Below are 21,204 nucleotides of genomic sequence, written 5' to 3'. Positions count from 1 at the left end.
TGAAGCAGTGAGGAGAGCTGGGCAGCTGTCCCGTCACAGGCCAAGCCGTGGTCCTCTCATCCTTGCCTGCAATGAGCTTGCAGCTGAATTGAGCAAACTAATTTGCAGTGGATTGGAGAGAGGGGAAAGAGGTGGGCTCATGAATGGGTGTGATCACACCAGAACGAAATGACTGTTTTTTCATCATACTTTGTCCCCATGGGCAGCTATTTAAAAGTTCTTGCAGAATAACTTCTCTCACAACAGCAATGCTGGAGAGTTTCCCCTTCAAGAGGGGAAAAAAAAGGACCTCAAAAAGAATTTGAGTAAATTGGCTTCACAGAAGATGACCCTGCTCCCAAGCGTCACACCCAGTGCCGTGCAGCAAGAGCCAGCTGACAGGTGTGTGTCCTGCGCTGGATGAGAACAGCTCTCCAAGGACTGATGTCCACATGATAGCCAGTACTGCCATCCTTGCTGCCAAAGACTTGCAGCATCTTGATGAGGGTCTGTGCAGTTGAGGGAAGAGCTGACTGGGCATGGGGGCTCAAGGAGGGAGGAGAATTCAGTTTATGCTGAGTGTATATATTCAGTTTATGCTGAGTCCCTGCCTGCTTGCCAGGACCATCCAGCAGAGACCGATGCTGTATAGGCTCTGGTGGTCACTGGAACAATAGGAGCACTGGGAAAGAGCCTGTTGTTTACAGATAAAATGGCTGTGGGATAGGGGTAGCTTAGGGGCACTGGTGCAATAAGCCATATGTGTCATGGCATTTGAGGTATGTGATAAATAACCCATATTTGAGTTTGGTCAGGCTGAGTATTGCAGAAACAGCAACAACAAAGAAGTTAAAAAGCCCAAACAATCCTGAATACCCACAGTTTGGCATCTGGGAATGGCACAAGATGGCAGAGATTCCGTGGCCTCTGGACTGGCTGATACCATCCATGCAACCCCAAATTCTTTCTTTTCTTGCAGAGCTGGCCTTTATGATCAGCCTTGCTGTCTGGCTCCCTGGAATGGTAGCAACCAGAGAGGCCCAGCTCACAGGATACAGATCTGGCAGGAGCCCTGACTGCCTGGAGAGCCCTCTTGCTGCTGACCTGCCATACTGTTCCCTGTCCTGGTAGCTCAGACATAGCTCATCTAGGTCGAGAAAGGCAGCTCAGGAAGACGTTCCATGTGAGCTCTGATGAGATATGCTCCTCCCAAGGCCCTTCAGCCGGGCTTGCTCCTTTTTCTCATTCCACACACGGTTTAAAAGACTGTGTTTGTAAACACCAGCCTCTGACTCTCTGCCTCTGGGGCTCTGGGAGGAAGGCCAGGGAGGGATCTAAGAGACAGCAGACAGTTTTAAGAGGCGGTGGCGTCCGATTGCTGTGGTGGAGAGGGCACGCCTTGCAGTTAATAGCCGTGGTGTCGGGAGTCACCTACAGTACCAGCAGGTCTCGGCATTATTTCATGGTTCCCTGAGGCCGATCTTGGGTTTTACTGAAATGACCTTTTCACATGCCAAGGTAAATTCTGTGCCTCTCAAGCCAGCTCTGCCAGAATCAGCGGGGAGTTAGGCTGTGTTGCCTCAAGTGTATGTAAAAGATTAGTGCCCTGTGATGACAAATGCCACAGTGGACATGTGTTTGCATTTGACACAGCACTGGTTAAATATTCACTCTATTCACCCTGTTCTTCCCATAGATTGTTCCAGGGACCTTGGCCACATACATGGACCTGGGCACTCTGATCTTACTGGGCAGACAAGGGCCTGCTGTGGCATAGCACCTGGTTGTTGAACGCAATCCAGATGACCTACAGCCCAAGACTCACAGTCTCCCTTTGCTTTATTCCTTTTCAAAAATTGGTTAACAAGTGCCATTGTTTGGCTGTTGAGGGGTAGAGCTGGTGAGAGGTAGAGCTGGGCCCACCGCTTTCCCACCAGCTGCAGCACTTGGTGGGCAAGGAAGGCAAGGAGAGATCTTCACCCAAGCACAAGTCTGAGCTTGTCTGTATGTCCAGAATTGCTTCTGTCCACACAATTTAATAACAGGCACATTCATACATAGATTTATCTAGAGTTGCAAAGCTCACAGGAAGGTGAGAGCCAGTTCCAGCAGAGCATGGAGCATCAGAGCAGCCAGAGCACACATGGATATCTAGTACGGAACTAAAGCTGGGAAGTAGCCAGAGGTCCAGACAGGCTATACAGTGGCTGTAGGATTGCCCTCACACCTCACTGCACAGATGCAACCTCTGTGCCCTGCATCCTGAAGGCCTGGAGCTGGGATGTCTCTTGTTTTCCCCATGCAGGTGCTCTGGGCTCTCAAGGCTTCACACTGTGTGTGATGTCTTGTACTTGGGTCATGTGTTACACCTGTGCAAAGGACTCCATGGCTCCTGTGGGAACAATGTGGGAGGTCAGGCCTGGCTGGTGGGGCTGAGAGAGGAAGAGAAAACCTGGTGGCTCCTTTAAGGGAGGAAGCCAACAGGACTGCAGGGAAGGAGCTCTGGAAGCTGTGTTTTTCTCTCAGCGCCTCAGGGGCTGGTTACTAAATTTGGTTACTGGGCTTAAATAATGCAGCGTGGCAGAGCCCAGTGGGTTTGAACATTGTCATATCCACATAATCCTCTCCTAGGTGGCAGAGATCTCTTGTTCTCTGCCGCTGCTATCTGCGCACGAGCTTGAATGTGATGTGAAACATCATCTTAAATAATTATAACTAGGAGAGAAGAGCCAAAGCTGCAAAGTCCCATCTATTTCCACTGTGCTCTGTCTATCTATGTAATTTCTAAGATGCCAATCACCAAAGCATCCAAGCACTGTCTAATCTGGATCTGAATTCCCTTGGTGCTCATGGAGGCTTGAATCCTAGCGTTTTGTGTGAGCCCATCTCTAGCAAACATAGGGACAGAGCTGCATACTGTGAGCTGCATACTGAAGCATGCTATTGCTTCATGATTAACTGACCAAATGCCCAGTTGGGTTGGAGAAGTCAGGACATCATGGTCACCCCTAGCCCAGGAAGCATTAAATCCTTTTTCCATTTTTTTGGCAGAAGGCAAGGAAGGTTTACCAAGGGAGGGCAGGGAGTCACGGTCCCCTGCCCAGTGTGTTGTCTATCCTCCAGGTCACACAATGTGGAAGGAGGGGCAGATCGGTACAGCTGGCATAGTCTGTGCACCAAGGCTGTATCCAGCTCAGGGGCAAGAAGGGCCTCTGCCACCCCTTGCTGTAGATACAAGCCTCCCCATGCATAGATAAGAGAGAAGCACAGGATAGGAGCCAGTGACCTGGCTTTGCACCACGCAGAAGGAGGAAGAAAATGATGCACCCAGCTGCCCTCTCAGCTGACCTATTGCCCCACACTTCCTTCTGACTTTGTGAAACAGATTAAAACCGGCCAGATGACCGCTGAGGGCTAACACAGTGAATGTTAGCAGTGACAAAGGGACTTGCTGTACTGGACATACTCACCTGGAGTGAAATGAGATTAAACTTTTCCTTCATTAGCAGTGAAAGAGTACATGTTTTTAGTGAGAACCTGCCAGGTTCAGGCAATGCCATAGCAGTGCAATTACTTTCTGTCCATTGGGCTGCACTTAGGAGAAGAGTCTGTCTCTCTTAGCCTCTGCCCACAGTCTCCCCAGTTTGACATGACGCTTGACATGGCAGAGGATACTTAGCAGTTACTGGGAGAGAACCTTTCCAAATCCTGTTTGCAAGTATCACATTTCAGTCTTTACAAAAGTTCAGGTCCTCCCCACCCTCCCCCATGCATCAGCCCTATCCCCTTCCCCTGCAACTGCTGGAGTATTTTTAGTGACATTGAATAAATACATGTTAAATCTTTCTCCATTAGTGACATGTCAGAAATTAAAATGGCATTAGCTGTAAAGCCTGTAGCAAAGCCAGCTTCATCTAGGGCACTTGCAAGTGTTTGCCCAAGAGGCCAGGTACAACAATACCAGCACTGCTTTTCCTTCAATCCATCCATGTTCTCTGCACACCCTTTCTACCCTTTTTCCTCTAGAAATAGTAATGGCACCTTCTGTTGCTGTTTACTCACAAACTATGCCCAAGCCTTCCAACATGATGCTTAGGAAAAGTCTCCAGGTTACAAGGTTTTATCCTCTCCAGTCACATGCTAGATATGTCCTCTCCATAAATCATATCAGACATTTCTCAAGCCCCATTGTAAAAAGCTGTTGAATTTTTTCGGCCCTTGTTAAGACCACTGTATAGCAACTCCAAAACTGCTGCCACAGCTAGGACTTGGCAGGTAGGAGTCTAAGTATATCAATAACTAGATTTTCCATCCATACTCACAACTGCCTTCTTCTACACGATCTCCACTCTTCCACATACATTGGCTCCTCAGCTAAACTTCACGTCTGACTCTAAGCCATGCCCACTCTGCCAGTCACCCACTCCTTCATTTCAAATCCTGTTTCTTCCTAAACATCCTGCCTCTCCCCCACTGCCTTTGTTGCTTCATTTTTCCCCTGCCTTATGTTTCCCCTTGTCCTCCTGACTACCCATCTGATCCTCTTCGTTCCTTCTTCCCCTTTTCAATCTACTCTGCTTCCCACTCTAATCCATATTCCTCAATAAAAGATGGACATCTCTACTGTCTCTGGTGGTTCAGGCAAATGGCTTGCATATTCCCTGGGCTGCCCAAGGCGAGAGCTTGCTCTCCTTTGCTACTATTTCAGGTACATGGTATGGATCAGCTTGGCATCCAGAGCTTGAGGAAGTCTACAAAGAGCCCACAGCATATGTAGCTTAAAAGGAGAAGATCAGTTCAGAAACTGCCACGAAGGAGCAATGGATGGCATTGCCATCATCAATGGATGAGGTGAAGCTTGAGGTGAAAGAAACTGAAATGCTACAGCTATCAAGCAAACCAAAATATTTATAGCTGTGATTTGCAGCATGGCTGATTGTGCAGGGCAGGGAAAAGTCTGCCATTGCCTACCATTAAGGAAGAGGGAAATTGCAAAACAAACATCCCCTTTGGATATTTAGGAGCACGCCTTCCCTATTAAGAAGCAAGATACTAGCTGCTTTAATTAATAAGGTGGGTTCAATTGCCTTTTTGCAAGTATCATCGGGTGGTGTTCCCAGTGACATGAAGTTAGGCTCTTCTGGTTAGCAGGGTAATCCTGAGGCCCTGCTCTTCAAAGGTATTTAGGTTTCAGGCAGCTGGTGTTATTTAGATGCTTAAATCTTTTAAGGCTCTGAGCTTTAGGAGCTGGGAGGTTGGCTACAAAACTCCAGATTGCCTGGTTCAAGTCTAGTCTATGTCAGTCCTGATGGATAAATGTTACTGTAAGGTATCTGTGAGATGTCAGCTCTCTCCCTAAGGCTGGATCATTCTGTAGTTGCCTGATGTAGCCTCTGTGCCTTTTGTTTCTGAAGGAGGGGGTGATAGCCAGTGTCAGACTCCTGATAATGGCTTTGAAGGACCTGTGTAGAACTCAGGTTGTTTTACGGTTATTAATTCATTCAGACAAGTAAGGCTGCTGCTTGATGGGTACTTTGTTTCACTCAGGGAGGGGGGAGGAGTGCGAGGGGGAAGAACACAGGGAGAATTGGTGCCTTTCCCAGACTTGCACAATAGCAGGGCTGGAAATGGGCCTTGTGCAAATTCAATTACTCTGAGTTGCAAGCATTAACTGCTGGGCTGCCCACTTTTTATTGTAGCCGTGGAAGGAGGTGCAGAGAGCAAACTAGCTGCCGTGGTTTGGATGTGATGCAGATGCTGTCAGATTTTAGCAGTTCAGTGACATTTTGTTAACAGTTCCTGATGTCACAGCTTTCCCAATACTTGGCAATAAGTAAGGGTTGTGTACAGGTAAGGACTTTTGTTACATAGTGCAAGAAGTCTAATGAGACAAGAGCAGGAGGGAGAGATTGAAGAGCTTGCTTTCTTCACCTCCTGCTTAATTACCGCCTGAAGAATGACACTGAACTCAGACCCTTACTCCAGGTCAAAGGCTTCCCAGAGGGAATGGATATATCTTAATAATGGAGTAGACTCCTTTACCAGACTTGCAGCCAGCCCTTTGTTAATGGTAGGATCCTCCCCTCCCTCCCAGTTCAGCACCTTTAATCTCTGTGGAGTCAAACCAAGCTCCTTAGATCTAGGAAAGCAAAGGGACCAGGTTTCTGTAGTGAATCTTTGAGCCAGGAGAAACAACAGCTCTGATATTCAGATTTTCCCCATCATTTTACACCAAAAGCATTCTACCATCAAACGGGTGAGCCAAGCTTCTGAGGGAAACCAGGCTGTGTCCTTTCTGCTTCGTGCATCTCATTAAAGAATAGTGGGCAGTTTGGCCAGAGATTCTTCAAGCAGGATGAGGCCGGATCACACCCTAACTACCTGGAGGCATCAAAAAGCCTGAAGTGCTACAAACTTTTCTCATGGTCCCTGGGTTGCTCTACTGCTCCCAGCCACCCAAGTGTGGTGTCCAGGGGCTCCCACCAGTCTCCCACTCCAGAGGTCACAAATACAGTGGAGAAAAGGGCAACTACAAGACTCTTATACTATGAGGCCTTCTCAGACAAGGAGGAGTACTGAGGCTCCAGCAGTGCACAGAAGATGCTGAAATGGGAGCAGAATTTACCTGGGGGTGATGAGTGGGGCTCTGAGGATGACTTCTTGTTGAAAAGTTTTAGAAAGGGTGGGGACTTTGAATCCACCTGCATCCCACCCAGGATTTGTTGGGCTGTGTTACATTGTATGTGCTGTGCTACTGGGACGCAGAGGACTCTGAATTGTGTGGCAAGAACTGAATGTTTTAATAGCCATTAAAAAGTATATCAGGGTATCCCCATGTGTGTATCTTTGCTGGAGTTACAGAGAGAAGGGACATTTCCTAACTGCCTTTCCAGTTTGCACCACTGTGGTACCATACAGAGCTGGCTTGCTGCGTGCTCTTCTGGCTGTGAAGATACAGTGCAGCTGGACAGCATCACTTAATGGTTCTCTTGCGTTAGGTCAGTGAGAGTCTGCTGGGTAAAGAGAGCACCTGAGATGTGACTACACTCTGTGACCTTTGTCCTCAGAATGGACAAAACCAAAGAAGTCTTTAGCAAGGTTTTGTACCTTGGTAGATCTGGTGGGGCAGGCAGTGGTGGGGTGTGTGTGGTGGATGTTGCCTTTCGCTGCTGTTGTGGGCAGAAGAAAGCAGCACTTGCCTTAAGGGTTCATGTAAGGCTTCTGGGGAAAGCCATCATGGGGGGAAGACTCTAGTTCACTGAGGAACAAGTAATAAAGGGAGCTGGCATGAAGAGAAGGGCCTAAAGCCTTTTCATTATATAAAGAAAACACCCAGTGCCTCATTCCCTGGGGAAGAGCTCCTAGATAGTTGTCAGTCTGGCTGGCCCCTGCGCTTTAATCTGAACGTGCCCAAATGGGCCAGGGGCTTTATTTTTGTATTATTGCATTGTCTTCCTCCCACTCACTTGTGCTTTCCTCTCAGATGTGTGTGGCTGCTTTTGATGCTTCTCTCCCCTGTTTTGGCCTCTCTGTTGGGCAAACTTTGTGGTTTGCCACCTTTTCTTGCTCCTTTTTCTACATCTTTGATGGTACAAGAAAGCTTCTGTTTGTTTCTCTGTTTGCATTTCACTCTTCGTAGGGTTGTGTCTGATGTGCTAAGGCAAAAACATCTGAGTCCTTCTGAGTTTTATCCAGCAGGGAATGCTCAGCAAGAGAGTGCAAAGCACAGTGTAAAAAGAGGCTGTTCATTCCTTATATTTCTCAGCATAACAAAGCCAAAGATATTTCCTACTAACTTCATGATAAAGCTATCAACCATATTTACTTTGTTCTTGTCTAACATGCCTTATCTCACAACGTCCAAGAACCTTGCCAGTGTTATTTGTATAAATAAATCTCACATTTCTCCTGTGTGATAGATATTTTCCCCCATTTTGCAGTTTGGGGAGCCAAGGCATTTAAAAATTAATTGGCTTTTGCAGAACTACAGAATAATCCAACCTTAAGAAAGAGAACAAGAACCTCACAATTCTACCTTCCTTGCTTTCATTTAATGGAGTGTTCTCTACCTCTAGTTAATAGGGAATCTGGTTTTCCTTCAGGTCATGATCATAAAAAGATCCAATTGTCACTTTAAACATGGAATTAAAGTGCCTTCCTATACAGTGACCTTCATCAGTGTAGTGGTTTGAACCAGGTTTCCCCCTGAAGCTGAAAGTGGTAACCCCCAGGGGGTGGTGACCCTTGGGGCTTGACCCAATCAGTGCTCCTGCAAAATATAAACATATCTCTGGAGACCGGAAGAGAAGCAGTGGTACTTCTTGGGAAGAAGAGGTGGCCATGTTGTAGAGGCCACGAGGAGAAGGGGCTCCGGCCCCTTGGGGGCCTCTGCCCCCCCCAGCCCCCAGTTGGGGGGCTGCAGGGACTTGGAACAGTGTTAGCTGGACTGAGTGCCTGTGGCTAGGAGCTGGGGGAGTTTTCTCCCCTGTAAGCAGAAGTGGGAGATGCTGGGAGCAGCGACGGAGCAGCAGCAGAACAGCAGTGTCCGAAGAGCAGTGGCAAAGAGCCAACTGATAAGAACCAAGAGAAGCAGCAGATGCCGGTATGCAACTGAAGCAGACACAGAGTTGTCTGAGGAAACGAAAAGAGCCAGCAGCAGAAAGCAGGACAAGAGACCCGAGCCAGCAGCAGGAAGAGAGTTTCGGAGGGTAAGAACTGGACAAACCAAAACCCCCAAACTCGCTAGAGACCCCTCTGAGAAAGAGGAGGGGGTGGTGGACTGAGTGGAGTCCTAAAGTGCAGTATGCACTACAGAGAGGAGCTAGGAAGCTCCGGCCTCCTGAGAGCTCAGCCAGGATGGCCAAAGGAATGTGTGTGGAGGGGGTGACCTTGGGCTTTCCCCCCCCTCCTTGCTGCAGTTTCAGAGAAGCTGGCAGCCATCTTTGAAGCAGAGCACAGAAGCTCTGTGAAGGGGCTTGATTTCCCCTGAAGATACCAGACTGTCACGAGACCCCCGTGCTTCGTGATATGACCGTGGTGGAACGACCTTGTCTGGGGTTACGTAGTCCATGGAAAGACCCCCGTTTTGAAGACGGAGGGCCGAGGGGCTTGGAGACCCCCCTCGTGTGTATTGGCAAGGATCCAGCTGCAACTGCTGCCTGAAAGAGAAGAAGAAAGCCTGCTGCCTAGAGAGAGACCTGTTGCTCAGAGACTGGAAGGGGTCTTTTCTTCTTCTTCTCTCCTGGACTTTTATTTGAAGGGAGAAGAGATTTGGCCCATTGTAAATATTACTGTCATGGTAGAGATAGATATAGAGTTAAGATTGTATACAGTGTATTATAGTATTTATTTATGTGTATAGTCTTTGTAATATATTCCTTCCCCCATATTGAGTCTCGTGTTTTTGTCTGGAAAACCCATCTCACATGGGGTTGAGATGTGGGTGGGGGGCTAGGAATCAGAATTGGATTTGGGCTTTTTCAAACCATGACAATCAGGAAGCACCAGCCACTGCACAGGTAGGTAGGAAGGTGCTATATTGAAAATTATGAGGCTCAGAGACATTGTCTTCCTTGGGGTTTTTTGGGTGCCTTTTTTTTTTTTTTTGTTTGTGTTTTTTTTTTTTTTTGCTAGTGCCACCCCATCCTGTTTTGTGTATCCCCCAATTTTCCCAAGGTTTGTTGGGTGGAGGAGACACTCTCTAGGCAATCTGCACACCTGCTGGCTGGTCACCACAAAGTGACAGAGTTGGTGGCTGGAGTGGATTTTATATGGACCGGGTTGGCCAGCTTGGCTGTGTCCTAGAGCTTAGAGAACACAGGTCCACCAAACTTTATTTTTTTTATTTATTGCCTTTCTAGTAGCTTGTGCTGTTGAAATAGGTTACCAACCCTTTTCAGTAAGGGAGAAGAAGCAGTTTCAAGTGGCAAAGAAGTTGGGAATGACTGTGATTGTGTTATGTGCTTTTCCTGGAAAAATCCCTTTATGCGATAGGTGGCCTGAAGACACTGGTACATTCGAACTGCAGCTTTTCCAGTAACCCAGCAGGATTTGGTGGGTGGAGGAAGGGGAAGGAACTCAGTGAGCTGTGACAATGGGAAAATCTTGGCAGGGACATGCACACGCAGTCTTGCAACCAGCCTCAATGTCCCAACTGTTACCAGAAGGGATTGCACCGGGATGAGGAATGCTCAGAAAAGGGTTTGTGAAGGCAGCCGCAAACTCGAACCCTGGATCAGTGCGTTGGGATGAGGAGGCAGCCGAGGCCACGCTTCCCTTGGGCTCAATGCCACCGCCCTAGTGTCGTGACAGAAAACCTGGAGATGCTCCATCCCCACCAAGGGAGAAGGGACAGGGATGGTTTTGGTGACGCGCCACTGCGCGCGCCGCTGCTGCCCCCTGCCGGGAGCGTCGGGAAAGAGCGGGACAAGGGCTTCTCCTGGGAGCTCGGGGATGAGCCAGGCGTCCCTCGCCCTCCGTCCTGCCCCCCGGCTTCCGGAGCCCTCCCTGCCGCCCGCGCGGGGCACGGCTCGGCGGATTTGTTCCAGAGCGCCTTGCCAAGGCCGTGCCTGCGTGTGACTCCATCCCTGCAGCACTTCCTGCAGGGATATCTAAGACTGGGTCATTTCCTTTTGACTCAGCGGCATCAATCAAGGAGTATATTGCTCTGGCTTCTGGCTCAGGTCTCCAGCTGTGAGGATATGCCCTCCTGCTCACACACCGGCTGTGGGCAGTGTGGAGACGAGCCCCGGGCTTTGGCTTCTCTGGTCCCTTGGCACTGACTGCGGCTGGCAGGGTGCTATTCCCCAGCCAGTCCATTGTATATGCCCAGCTGGTTTATAGGTGTCGGCATGACTCGTGGGCCAGGCAAGTCAGCTCCAGCGTCCTGCTGAGCAGGCTTTCCAAGCTCGGACTGCTATGCCGAAATGAAAGATCCACGGCACAGAGCAAAAGGCTTCTGTGACCATCCCAATGTTGCACACCCTGCACAGTCAGGTGCTGAGGCAGGGGTTTTTATCTAAAGCTGATTCAGACGCCTCTGGTACAGTGAAACATAGCCTAAATCCAGATATTGTCCAAACGGTTCAGAGGGTGTCCTCTGCACCTAAGATGTGCACAGTATATTGTTTTATATGAACAATTTATATGATACCATTTATATGGACAAATTGATATGAACAAAAGGTTTCCTTTTTTACAGCACAGGATTTTGACTTTGTAACTGAGGCTCTTTCCTGTAAAAGTCAAGACCAGCTACTGCTCATGCTGGAGCAAAATCACTGTGTGGACAGAGGATGCCATCCTTTCCACGGATAAGCAGAAGTGGTCCAAAGGCTAAGCCTGTAAATAAATACCCTATGCCTTCACATGACTTGTCTGGACTAGTCTTAGGGAAAACCAGCTATTACTGCCAGGGGAAATCAAAGTGTACTTTGTAATTTGGGACACACTCGAGGTCCTGTATGTGCTACAGGGATGGTCCCACAATTGCTGTGCCAATCCCATCATCCCTGTGTGTCCCGTTTGTCCTTGCAAAATGACATTGTGTGACTGACGTCAGGCAGACAGGACAGACCGATGGCTTCCAGCTCTGAAAAGCAGCAGAGTTGTTTACCATGAGGAGCAGGTAGAGCTGGTGGTTCAGGTTCCCTTCCACCAAGGTGGACATGAGATGCTCAGTCACAGGAGAGTCCTGGGTTTTACGTTGGGAACTGCCAGATTATGTACAGGACAGACCTGAGACAGTGTTAGAGATTCACGGCAAACCTCAAGAGCAAAGGCAATCTCCAGACAAACACTTCTAAGCATGGGCAAATACACACTCCAGTTGTGCAAATGAATGTGAAAATTGCCCCCAAATGTTTCCAGTTGTTCAGAATAAAATTGCAGTGTCCAAGAAGCTAGAAATTCATGTTAACCTGGAAGGGACGTATGAAGACACTTGAAAATGAGAACTGCTGATGGCTGGTCAACCAGCAACATAAACATCTATCTGCCACACTTTTGTCAAGAAATTCTTCCTGTGTAGACCAAACTTGATGCTTGTAAGCATATGGTATAAGGGCCAAATATTCTACATAAATGTATATTATATAGATAAGTATATATATATTATATATACGTATATATGGATATGGATAATATATGTGCACACACTAGGATTTTAGGGTTATGTCTGTATCAGCAAATCTGTATCTGAGGCATTACAATTCCATTCTCTAGAAATTAATAACTGATTCCTGTTAATTTATTCCTGCCATGGTTTTAGCCTATGCCAGTTAACGCTTTTCCAAACAATTCCCAGGCACGACTGAGGGAGTTACTGTGGGCCAGGGGCTGTTCCCAACAACTACTTGGATCCAAATAGCCCTGCTTGTAGGATAAAAGACTTTAATGTTACTGGTGCAAACCATCCTGTGCCAGGGCTCTCAGTGCCAGAGAACAGTCCTGGGCACGTTTAATTTACTGGTATAGACATAGTCTATGAGCCCAAGGGATTAGGCAGGGTTTTAAGGGCTGCATGCCTGGACTTAGATACTTGATTTCTCCCAAGATCCATTTTATGGAACCTTGTTTTTTTGTGGACATGGGCTTTGGGCCTTTAAATCTTCTATCACCTTGGCTAAAAAGCCTTGCCTTCTGGTGTTAGCGACCCTCTCATGTTTTCTCTAAATAGGAAAAATCTGGTGGAAGGTAAAGTGGACTGTACTTATGCAGTTTTATTATTGCTGTCTTCATGACAGTGGTATATAATAATAGTGAGCTCTGTTTAATTAACACTTCTTAAGTTTTTAAATTTTTTTAAGGGGAAACTCATCTAAAACGTAAGAGGAAAAAAAACCCCTACAAACCAGTAAGAAGCCTGGCTAATTTTCATCAGGCTTTGTAGAAAACAACTTCCTTTGTCTTCAGGTAAAAACTGGAGATCTAAAGATTACACTAATTTTGCTATATGAAATTATGGAGGGACTGATTAGATTTTGAAGGTAACATCCCTGCAGGTGTATTCAGTTATACCGATCCTTATGGTATAACATCTCTTGGGAATGGTGCTATTGAGTTTCCAGTACATGAATGTACTTGACCTTGGAGCTTTTCTATGTCCTCTGAAGAACAGCACAGAAAGGTGTGTGACCAATAGCAGCAAACCTGCAGTGATGTGAAGGAACAAAACTCCTTTGGTCAGGATACCAATTACAGTGCTTCCAGTCACATACTTTTCCTGACCCATGTCTGGTCTAATCATAGCTCTTTCTTCTCCTAACTCTTCCTGGCTGTTATCTGCTTAGCCTGACTCTTGCCATGACTTGAGCTTCATTTCTGTCAATGTGGACACCACACTAGCATCAGGATACACAGGCCAGGGCTGGCATGAACACTGACATAATGAGTGTCTCTTCTTATCTGTGTGACTCTGCTCCATCAGGTGGGGCTGCTCCTCTACTATGCAGTATGTGACCCAAGGATCCAACCATCCCAACCACAGCCCGTGTTGGGACAGCTCTGATACTGTGATGATGATACAGACTGGTGATAACAGCAAGGAACTGGGCAGAAGTATACTGAAAACTTATTTATCTGCTGGTATGATGAGTGTCTGCCATATATAAGCAAATTAGGCTTCAGAAGTCATCACTTGGGTTTGCAAGGGAGAAAAGATGAGGGCTGAGGAGTGATGAGATGAACACCTGATCCTTACGACTGAATCTATCTGTCCTGTTTTGCTTGCAATTTGCTACACAGGTCTTGCAGAGATGGAATCCCATACACCTTCTATATGTGCTTCTTTGTGATGCGTGAGCAGGTTTATTTGGGGGATTTGATGCCATGTATCTGGGCCCATTACCCATCTAGCGGGGAGCTAGAATACATTTGAATAGATCTGGCTGAGGAAGAGGAGAGTTTTTTCAAAACCAGGCTCCGGAAAACTATTTGTTAATGCCTCTAGGAATACTGGCTGTGGTGTGGAAACTAAGACTGAGAATTTGTCTCTGCGTTCCCTCCTCAGGTGTGTGGACCACAGTTTGGTTTGCCTTTGAGGGCTAGGATACTGATGTGGAGGTGTAACCTGTGTCAGGCTCTGTGTCCACCTCTCATGGACTTGGGCGAGGAGAGGTCATTCTATGGTGGAATTAGGTGGCAGGCCTGGTCCTTTCGTTCTTGCCTGCTGCACTGTCCTCGAGCTTAAGCACTGAGAAGGGAGCGTGCAGAGAGAGCCTGGCATTGGCAACCTGGCTGAGTGTGCAGAGCCAGAGCCTGGGATCGGCACCCTGGCTCGCTGCGTATGAGACACCCAGATCTTTGGCTACTAGAGCGCAATTTCCTGCTTGGACATGTGCTCGTCAACATAGAGCAGCTCATTGCTGCTGCGCGGTAATCCCGGCTCTGCCCTCAGCCCATACGGGAGAACACACAGGCCGGCAGAGCTGGGGAAACTCGAGCACTCCCACTTCCCGCCGTTCCTTGTCCCGGCCGTGCGTTGGGGACGGGAAGAGAGGCAAAGCCGCGGTCTCTTGCGCCCCCTGGAGCCGGCCGGTGGGTAATGCAGGCCCAGAAGGTGTCGGGCACGGTACAGGTGGGGCTTCTCACGAGGTTGGAAACAGAGACATAAGGGAGTGATGTATGATAAGATCTCCATGAAGATATCTCATCTCTACCCTTTATCAGCCCATCTTCTCTTGCATCCCACTTTCTGACCATTTTTTTTTTTTTAGTGCTAGCGTGCCTGCATGCAGAACTCATAGTTACTGATGCCAAATTTATTTCCTTCCTCCCAAGGCTGTTTTCATCTTTGTTTACACAGCCATGCTGCCTGGAGAGCTGTTTCAAGTGGAATTTCTGGTAGATAGCTTGCAAACAACTGTTCTTAGCTGTGAGAAACGGATAAAGGTTTCATCATTTGGTCTTGGCCTCTAGAAGAGTTGGGGAGGATGTACAGGTGCAACGTGCACTCATGGAGTTTAGAAATCAAGGAGTAAATGACATGCTCATGATTTATTCTCATTACAAAATCTTCTAAGGTTACTCCTTCCTTGGCCAGTCTAGCAATCTGAGCTTTTGAGGCAGAGGCTTGTGAAGACAAGTTGTCTTGTTCTGTTCCTCACAGTGCAGTTTTATTGGATGCTTGGACGCCTTCTGTTAGCTTATGGCTGGTTTGTGATCACAAATCCTCAGTCATTTTCAGTTCTACAGTTATTTTAAGGGCTGTGTATTTTACCTGCAAGCCTTTCTCTGGGGATTCTGTTGTGCTGTCACTCCCACAGAGGCCTTAGGCACTACTCATGCTCCTCTCACAGCCTCCTGTGTTAAGAGCAGCTCAGTAGCACAGGTTCATGCACTGACTTCAGTGGACCCAGAACTGTCTTCCCTCCCCAGTAATCAGTTGGAGCCTGGCAGCAGCTGGAGATGAGGTGCAGCGAGGCAGATGGGAGTCCTAACAGTTCTGTAAAACATTACCAGTGCCTGGCTGGTGTTTTCTGGTCATCTGATGTCAGTCTGAGATGTCTAGCCAAGCTCATGGTGGGGCACTGTGGCCAGGAGTCCCCCAGGCTGCTGGCCCAGCCAGGGCACAGCATGTGTGCAGCCTGGCTGTTGCTCTCTTAATCCATGCACTGTACTCACAGTAAGGCATCAAGTTCAAACTTACACCTCCTGGAAATTCTTCCTGGAATTTCATTCCCTGGTGATACTAACCTGTCTTTTTTTTCACTTCCCTTAGAAGCACTGAAACTGCTCAGAAATACAGATCTAGATGGGGTGCCCAACTAGAGGAACTAGGAAACCTCTTTGATGTTGAAAGCTGTGTTTTATTTATATACTTGGGATAAGCCCAGAGGCTGTCTGGCCAGCCAGGAAGTTCCAGAAAGGAATTTCCCCCATCAAACCAGCAACCACAATAATATTTTCTCCCTTCCTCTGCAGAGACTGAGTGTGCTCATTTCCTAGCACTTTTGCTTAAGAAATTTGCCATTTTTTCAGGATCCTGGACTCTTCCTCTCTGATGCTCCCCTTCTAAGCATTGTAGTTTGAAGTTTCTTGTCTTTGACCTAAAGACCTCAAGTCTGAGGCAGGCTGGTAGACTGGATGGTTCTTTCATCTTTGGACTGACGGCTTGTGGCTAGGGCTCAGAACCACTGGTGATCCCATCTGAGGACTGTTATCGAGAAGATGTTTGAAAAGGAAGATAGGTGAGTGAGGTGCAGTGACTCTGAAGGAAAGAAGGTCAGAGATCCTTTAGCCAGATGAGACAATTCCTCTTCTTCAGGGATTACAAGGAAAAAAGCTATCCAAAACAGAAATCATCACTTGTCTTCGCCTGCATTTCTGAGGAGCCAGGCTGCCCTGCTACCCTGGAGCTTCTGGCTGGCCAGGCTAAACTGCTGGCCCTGTGAGTGCTGTCCCAGCAGACCGTTACTGAGTGGGTGTCATGGGGCCCCTTCCAGGGCCTTTTGCAGAGGAACAAATATCTGCAGTAGCAGCAGGAGAAGCACAGTGTAAATGGCCGTGGTAATCCTGCTCTCCCTGGTTCTCGCTGTATTAGCCACATGCTGACTTTCCAACTGGCCCTAACAATTTTCAGGGAGAGAATGGGCAGCAAGGGAATTATAACAGAGATGGAGCTGCCCAGAAGTGCTGTTAAGAGGATCATCTCTTTTCCTTATGTCTGTCATGTTGCCTGTGCTGGTGTGGTCATTGTTTCTCTACCAAATAGCAAGGTTTTCTGAACACCTTTCTTTCCAATTTTCTTTCTGCTTATTTTCCTCTTTTCATGGCAGTCAAAAACTGCAAAAACATGTATCCTAGGCAGTTCATTGCTCAGATATGTCTAAAAGAGATGTATCTAAAAGAGAACAGGTAGCCGTCAGCCTCAGCCATCTCTGACCAGCCCTTCCTGATTCTCCCTCAATGTCCAAAGTGTTTGCATGACAGCAGCTGGCTCAGTTCTGGGACAGTTTGTGGGCTTTAAGGTAACACTGGGCAGTTCTCACCTTTGGTTGCTTGTAGCCTTAGTGAAGGGCTCCTTCGTGTGGAGGATGTTTACCCACTGCCTGCCCCACACCCCTGGTATAAAGACCACACAGCTAGAGCCTGGAGAGCACTTGTGTGCACTGCAACTTCACCCCTGCAGCTGGGGCATGGGGTGTGTTTATGGTTTTTGTGGTGGGGACTCAGCTTGGTTTGGCCTATGTGAGAGCAAACTAGCACAGAGGCAAAGTCAGAGATGATCCCTTCAGGATGAGCTTACAGGCTCATCAGTTCACACACTGGGAGGAGAAGTGCCCTGTGTTACCTGCTAGAAGTGATTGGTGGTTGGCTCAGGGACAGAGCTTGGGGTTCTTCGTTTTGTCAGTCATACAGTTCTGGAAACAATTCTCATTATTTTTGTGGACTGCCCTTCTCCTCTGCTTTTATCTGTATACATTGGCCTATGGTTGAATCAGTTGGTGGATGGCCGTGCTCTGTGGTACCATTCGAGATGTGCCTGGCTTTGGGCCCACATCTCCCTCCAAGCAAGCTCCAGGCTCAGCTTTCATCCTGCTCCTGCCTTGCTATCCTCTTTTAGCATTGTCCTTGGCAGACAGATGTTCCTTCCGCGCCTGGTACTTCCTGTAGCTCCAGTGCCTGACTCGGAAATCTCACAGTTAAGGCCATAAAGGAGAGGGGATGGATGGGGTTTTCCCAGCTCATCCTTGTGTCCCTTGGTGTAATGAGGGGAGATCCCCAATAGATGGCACTTGAACCTCTTCCCTGGCTGTCTTTTGCCTCCAATCTCGGTATGTTCAGATCAGTGTATGCTCAGATGCAGCATGATCCTGCTATGGCACAGTGGGTGGAAAAAGGAGACCAAAGAGCAGTTCAGTGTGTAAGAAGGGCCGAGCAGATACCCAGGTGACTTCAAAGGGTGAAAATAGCATCACTTGCCTTTTGAGAGGGCTTGGCCAGGCCTGCATAATGAGGCCTTCTGCACCCACACACATTCCTGTTCTTGCATCTGGCAGTGTCAGTGGAACACCTTGGGCAGGATAAACTACAAAAGGCATTAGCTTGTCCTCTAAGCACAACAGGAAACACAGCCCAGAGGGAATCTGTGCATTAAACTAATCCTCACCACACTGTCTTCACTGCCTGCCTCCCCTATTACACAGTTTGGCCGAGATTCCCACAGAGGAATGTCTCCTAGGGAAAATAACACGTGGCACACCAGACATCCAGGGATGTCTTCCCCCTGGCAGCAGCAGGCAGGAACGTTGGGTATTGTGGAAGTGAACCAGGATCCTGCATCAGCTCATAGCCCCCTTTCCTCTCCATGTCACCACAATGCCATGTGTTCTTGCAGGGGAAACTTGCCACTTGCCTCCTTTCTGCTCCTTGTCTGGCCATGAGGACTTTAAAGAGATCTTCAAGCAATGCTGGAGTAGGAGTGTGGATTTACCCTAAATGTTATGTGATGCATTTTTCATGCTTTTCTCATGTGACCAGAGGAAACTTGGACTAGGTTTGAGATTGAGATTTGGTTTGAACCCAGTAGGCAGATCAAAACTCCATGGGTGAGAAACCCACAGGAACCAAAACCAAAGCAAAGTGATCACATGAGATGCTTGGGAAGTGAAACCACTGAATTTTGCATAGCTCCAGCAGTGTGATCTAGTAACAGGCTATATTACAGTCTCGGAGCTTACGGCTAGGGGCCAGGAGATACCACTTCTATTCTTGGATCTTCCACAGCTTTCCTTAGTGACCTTCAGAAAGTCAAGTAAACTTCCTCTGACTTAGGTTTCACCTTTGGGAGTAATACTGTTACTTACCCCTGGAAAATATGTTGCTATCCTTGTTAATTGGTAGTGTTCTGCAACCTGTAGGTGCATGGAGAAGGAAAACCTCCAGATCCCTCAGGAAACTTTTCAGTATGAGATTCAGCAGCCTAACTTATTGGGAACCCATCTAGCATGTCAAACCTTGTCCTCGGGGCACAGGTCACATAAGAGTTGTAGCAGTAGGTTGCGGCTCTGCTTTCTTCAAGGGTTTCTTTTCTTCTGGGGGTCTGCTAAATTGTTTGTCGCTAGTTGCAGCAATGTGTCACTGTGCCTCATTCAGAGGAGATGCTGGATGCTGTGAATCAACGGAGAGATTGTGATCTATCAACCAGTTGCTCCTGCATTGCAGTTGTGGCCCAAGAGAGAGGCCATGGTACTTCACCAGTGCACGGCACAAGGTTAGCTGAAGAGGGATTTGAGGGTGTGAGTTTCTCCTGAGCCTGCTGGAACACAGAGATGCTCAGGGATATACAGTCTGAGCAAACACTGGGGAGCAGGTGTGTATAACTAGACTCCCTAAAGACCTGGGTGTACCCAAAGTTGGTGTTCCTGGCTGTTCTGGTTATATGAAATACAAAGCAAGAAAGAAATAGCTGTTCTGCAGGTACCTGCTGAAACACATGTAGGTAAAGTTTGCGGAAGCAGGATTTAAAGTACTAGTTTCTCTCACATCACAAGTGCCATGACAAAGCATCATTGGCACTTGGTTTTGCAGCTTGCCCTGGGCAGATTTGGCCCTGCAGCGGGTTAGGAGGCCTAGCATGAACCTCCACCACGCCGTGACCCCTGCTGCTCTTCTGTGCCTTAGTGGGATGGTGTGAGCTCAGGCAGAGGCTGTGAGGTACTGCAAATGGGATGGCAGGTTCTGCTCTTCTCTGTTTCAGGGAACTTTTTCAGCTTCATCTCTTCTGAGACAAACAACGGGGCTCTGGCATGTGCCTGTCCCAGTGCTTGAACTCCAAGAGCTCAAATATGGGAAAGCAGTCATACCAGTGGTTTAAGCTGACTGTGGTTTATGGGTCGTATCTTACAGACCATTAAGAGGAAAGCCAGTGGGTTCAGTTCTGGAATAAGTAACAAATAATGGCTTGGGGAATTTGGCTTTATATGAAAAAAAAGAAGAAATTATAAGAGTCTCAGTTGTTGGGTTTTGGGATATACCTTGATTATTGGTTAAGGAACAGGAGTAATTCTTATCAAACATTAGATATATTACTGCATCTCTATATGGAGGATTTCTGTTTTCATTTGGCATTTTACCCTCTCCTGTTTGACACAGGATGCCAGACCAGCAATCTGCTCATGTGCACTATTCCCTGGTTTTTTGTATTCATGCAATAAGAAAAGTAGAAGTACCTATAAAAATGTGTGGTGACAGAGACATAAGAGAGGTAGGGTTGGATTGTGATTTCAGTTTGGTGTGAACTGGGGGAAAAAGAGGTGAAAACAAGTCCACAGTGTGAATGCAAGCTCACAGAGCAAGTATGGTTTAATAGCTGAGATAATTTCCTACTGCAGACACCTTCTAAGAAGGCACTAACTTAAAAGTTGAAATATCATTTTCTGGCTCAGACTCTGACTGTTGTAATTCTTCAAGAAAATATACATTGCTAACTGGAGCTGAACCGAGGCCCTTTCCCCTGCAGCAAAGACGTTCCCTTTCTTTTCCACCGTCAGCATTTTACGAGTGCTCTTTCCTTATCTTGTTACAGGCCTGCTGGCTGCGAACAGGGAACCAATACGTTAACCAGTCTGTGCTCCTCTGGAATTTGTACACAAGCAGAGACCTCCACAACGCTTCCGAATCAGTTCCAGGAGGAAGGTTGGGACAAAAGGCTCTGCTGCCCCAAGGGACTGGCAACGGGCAAAATGCACCTTTCACCTAGATGTGGGGAATTTATCACTGGCATGGAGTTGGCAGTGGGTGAAAGCCCTGTTTTGTTACTGCTGGCAAACGTGTCGCAGCTTCCTGTGGGTTCGAAGTGGCTGAGAGCCTATCTGTCAGTCCCCGATAACTCTCCTGCCTGCTTTGCCATGGAGGTGCTGGAGGACTAGGATGGAAATGAACCACCTCGGTTGTGTCCGAGCTGGTGCAGCAGGAGCTGGTGCTGTCCTGGCCCCGAGCTTGCCTCGGCTGTGAGGAAAGGCGGTGGCGTGCTTCCCTGCTGCTGCAGGCCGCTTGCAAGCTCCCGGGGTGCTCCCGGGGTGTCAGGGGACTCGAGACGGGACACACGAGCCCTCTCTATGGATCTGAACGCTCTGAATCGCAGGACAGGACAGACAGGTCACGGCATCCCGTTACCCTCCTGGCGCGGGCGGGCTGCGAGCCAGGATGCGGTAGCGCACAGGCAGCTACCAGTCCGCTCCATCCAGGGCAAAGCCCGCCCAGGTCGGGGACCCAGGGAACGCC

General features: G+C 48.0%; 1 long non-coding RNA gene across 1 annotated transcript in view; it reads left to right on the top strand.

Moving 5' to 3' along the window:
- Window positions 1-20,848, top strand: part of LOC113966871 — a 55,176-nt gene extending 34,328 nt beyond the window's left edge. Inside the window, exon 5 of the long non-coding RNA XR_003533987.1 lies at window positions 20,507-20,848. This is a non-coding gene — a long non-coding RNA (uncharacterized LOC113966871). The remainder of the gene's footprint in view (window positions 1-20,506) is intronic.
- Window positions 20,849-21,204: the final 356 nt, after the last annotated feature.

Source organism: Neopelma chrysocephalum, unplaced genomic scaffold (assembly GCF_003984885.1).
Source record: "Neopelma chrysocephalum unplaced genomic scaffold, ASM398488v2 Primary Assembly neopelma1_61b, whole genome shotgun sequence".
NCBI classification, from domain to species: domain Eukaryota; kingdom Metazoa; phylum Chordata; class Aves; order Passeriformes; family Pipridae; genus Neopelma; species Neopelma chrysocephalum.
This window is presented reverse-complemented; position numbering and strand designations above follow the sequence as displayed.